At 40.0% G+C, this 4,293-nt stretch overlaps 1 pseudogene; it reads left to right on the top strand.

Annotated features, from left to right (window-relative positions):
• Positions 1-3,643: 3,643 nt before the first annotated feature.
• Positions 3,644-3,798, top strand: LOC142430163 (U1 spliceosomal RNA; annotated as a pseudogene).
• Positions 3,799-4,293: the final 495 nt, after the last annotated feature.

Raw genomic sequence — 4,293 nt, 5'->3', positions numbered from 1 at the left:
TCATCGATACTACCTCACACCCTAATTAACCCATCTCCTCTCCTAAACCCCTCTATGAGGGGATCTTCATTGGTCGACACTTGGGCCTTGGGTCTCCACTCTGCACTTCCCTTCATTTAATATATATATATACACATACATATATACATATACACATACATACACACACATATCTTTTTTTTTTTTTTTGCATGATGCCTTATACCTGGTCCCTTGGGCACCTCGTGATCGCACTGGCCGGTGTGCTTCTTCCATGTGGGCTTATTTGCTTCTGAGCTAGATGGCTGCTTGTTCACCTTCAAGCCTTTAAGACCCAGACACTATCTCTTTCGATTGCCGGGCACCATCAGCTTTCTTCACCACATTTACTTATGCACCCGTTTGTCTTCGGCAATCGTATCATGGAGGTGTGCAGCCAATGATATGATATTTTGTTCTTTGATGCCTGATAACTGATCCCTTCGGGACCACGTGATCACACAGGCTGGTGTGTTCTTCCATGTGGGCTTTGTTGCTTCTGAGCTAGATGGCCGCTTGTTTATCTTCAAGCCTTTAAGACCCCAGTCACTATCTCTTTTGATAGCCGGGCACCATCAGCTTTCTTCACCACATTTACTTGTTCACCCGCTTTGGCTTCAGCAGTTGTGTCGGGAGGGTGAGCATCATAGAGTGCCAATTTAATAAAAGAAAGTATTCATGCATTGAGGGAGTGCTTGAGTAGAGGCCCAAGGTCCTTCCACCACCTTAATAGAATTAAATGTCTGATGAATATGCTCTAACCACAGAACTCCCAAAATACCAAACCAAACTCACTGCCATCGATTTGATTATAACTCATAGCAACCCTGTCTGACAGGAGAGAACTGCCCCTGTGGGTGTCAGGGATCGTACCTCTTCAAGGAAGAAGAAAACCTCAGCTTTCTCCCAGCAAGTAGCTGGTGGTTTCAAACTGCTGATGTGGTGGATAGCAGCCCAACGTGTAAGCATTGCACCAGCAGGGCCCCCTCGACCAGGGATGTGAAGAGCCGTGCTATGGCATAGGGTGCAGGGGAAAGCAGATCACTGCGATGCAAGTAGGTCAAAAACTGACACTTTAGCTTAGGCTTTCCACTTTGGACCCATTTCAAATTTGCTCGGATTTGTCATATTTTTATGCTTTCCCATCTAACCTTTTGAGTTGCTGTTGGCAGCTTGATTGCTTATAGATAGATCTTAATAATTTTTAATGTTAAAAAATCGTATCCCCCATGAAATGAAAACTTGGGCAATATGCCATGATTAACTTAAAGGGAGGACTACTTGTGAGGGATCCAGGGAAAGGTTTTGCTCTCGCAAATTTGGTTAAGATAGCCCTAACAGGGTCCAAGAGCATTGGGGGTCAAAGTCTTAATGGCAACAGAGTATATACTTTTTCTTTTTTTTAATAAATCATTTTGTTGAGGGCTCTTACAACTCTTAACAATCCATACATCAATTGAATCGATCATATTTGTACATGTTGCCATCATCATTTTCAGAGCCATTTTCTTACTACTTTAAGCCCTTGGTATCAGCTCCTCTTTTGTCTCTCCCTCCCCAACTCTCCTACCCTTGATAAATTATAATTATTTTCATATCTTACACTGTCCGCTGTCTCCCTTCACACACACTTCTGTTGTTCATCCCCCACAGGGGGGCGTGTTATATGTCGATCATTATGATCGGTTCTCCCTTTCTTCCCCTCCCCTCATGATATAGCTACTCTCATAATTGTTCCAGAGTATATAATTTTCAAGGTCTCTTCCAACACTAGTAGTTTCTAACTCCACATATGGAAACTTACCATAAGCAATAAGGTTTAGCAAACCAAATAAATAAGTTAAACATACAAAGTAGTAATCCATGTGGTTAGACATTCTAGACTGGTGAGATAAAGGGTGTGGTTCACTTTTTTCTCTGTTTTTATTTCATTTTGTTTTGGCTTGTCAGAGATTGGAAGCATCAGTTCACAGAGAACATTTCCTATTCCCAGGCCTTTATATGCTGATATCTTTTAAGCTTGAATTTGGATCAGTGATGAGCAAATCTACAGGGTAACAACAGCCAAAGAAGCACTCTGTCTTTAATATTAATGCAACACAGACCTGGGCTAGTTCTTTAACAGAAAGAGGATGGTTTGCTTAATATCGCATTCCCATTTCTAGTCTTACCTTCTTTGTATTGGTTGTGAAATGCAGTCAACTGGTCTACCTGGAAAGTGCCCTGAAGTAATGCACTTGTAATAACATTTTCCTCAGTCTTTTGCAGAAATACACAGTGCAACATGGAGAAGGAGTTTGGAGGTGACCATGGAAAACTCCATCTTTATATTTTTTAATCTGTTCTTCCCACTTACATCTGAATCTTTTCATATAAAACTCCATAAAGCAAGCTCTAAGGAACTTAACAAAAAGCAAAATAAAAATTTAAATACCAAAAGCCTGTTGTGAGTGAGTCAATTGCAACTCATTGTGGCCCTACTATGTAAGGCATCCAAGATAGTTAATCTTGCTCAGAGTACCTAGCTTCAGTCTTCTCCCTGCAGAGCTGCGGGTCCAATGCTTACTAGACAGTGTTGCTAGGACTCCTTTAGGAGAAAGATTCAGACTTCAAATGCTCAAGGAAGCCTAAGCTATTGGAAACATAAGTTATTCTATCGCATAAAACTAATGAAGTAAGAATATTTTAAGTCAACTTCACTTATATTCCATATATTCATTTATTCAGTCACTCATACAAGTCAATTTCTGCAAGATACTTAGTCTGAATATATCTTGGCATTACACTGAGTGATGACTATATAAAGTTATAGAAATAAAGATAGTGACACTTCCAAGAACTTAAAATGTAGGCAGACCTGGGACCAAACAATATCAATATGAAAATGACTCATTTTTCAACATTTTAAGAATAGAGGAAAAGATATTTTGAGGTCTTAGGAGTAAGGTGAAGTTTATGCAACAGACATTATTTGAGTTACAACTTGAGTTATGATAGTTTGATGGATAAGCAAGAAGATTCAATGAAAGTAACTTCATTCTCACAGACCTGGAGGTATAAATGAGTATAGCTCTGTTTTAGGAATAAAAAGTATCTTGTAATCTGTAGCGACGGTGACATTGAAGAACTTTGAAGATGGTAGTGATATGATCAGATTCATGAATTAGAAAGAAATCCAACTTGCATTGGAGATTTGATTTGATGGAAAGAGGACAAGTCTGGAAATAAAGCAACTATTTATGATACGCTATAACTTGTGCAGATGGAAATAGAGAAGATAGGAAATCTCTTGCCATATTGAAACTTTTATGATGGACTGAATATGAAGAATGAGGGACAAGAAAGGCTCCACGAGAACTTTGGGTCTTAATGTAGGAAACTGGATGCTCATTCCAGGAGACAGCCTATAGATGGAAGACTACCTCTACGAACACGAGAAGTTCTGTCTTAGGAATCAAGGTATTGATCTAATAGCGCATGACTACATTTTCAGATCCTGGAGGTCAGAAGTGAAGTTTCGAACTTCAGATATTGAAGTCACCAACTTAGACTAGCTGAAGGCATGCACACACACGTGACAGTCCAGTTATTGGGATACATAAATTCTGGGTTAAAAATATGGTCAATACTTAGGGGAGATACCATGATCACGAAGGTGGTTTTCCCAGGACGAGGTTTACCCATTTCACTCCGGGTGAGCTGACCCCTGCAATTTCCCCAAATGTAGGAAACTCGATTGCATAATTTGTGGTAGTGGGGACTGTGTTCGTGCTCTCCCCTGAAAAAAATATGGCCAGATTCCTGTGTTTACGTGGTTTTTCTCTTTGGGGAGAGATGGAGTCCTGTGGTAATGGTGAAATTGGTTAAGGTTTTCAAAGAAAATTCCGTCAGCAGCACGTTTGATGAACACTGAAAATCCCCAAAGCACATTATTTTTCTTAACAAACAATAATGGAATTTGGTGTAAAAAATAAGAGGTGCCTCCAGATTAGTCAGTAGCTCCTTTTGGGAGTCCCAATGGACTTGTACTTCGATCCTCACAGAGGCTCGCTCAGGATTTGTGTTAACGCTTCTACTGAGCAGAGCATAACATTTAACAACGGTCAGTAATTCTGCACAACAGCGGTCTCCAAGGTGGAATTCTGAACACTACTTAGTGCCTGTTTCATTAATAGAAAGGAACAACATAATTGGAACTTTCACTTCACAGGATCTGCTCAATTCTTCATTTCCCTGTACCAGGAAACTGGCATTTTCAATCAAGCTGAAATTTGA

This window comes from Tenrec ecaudatus, chromosome 16 (assembly GCF_050624435.1).
Source record: "Tenrec ecaudatus isolate mTenEca1 chromosome 16, mTenEca1.hap1, whole genome shotgun sequence".
NCBI classification, from domain to species: Eukaryota; Metazoa; Chordata; class Mammalia; order Afrosoricida; family Tenrecidae; genus Tenrec; species Tenrec ecaudatus.
Note: the sequence above shows the minus strand (reverse complement) of the source record. Positions and strands in the feature narration are given on the sequence as shown.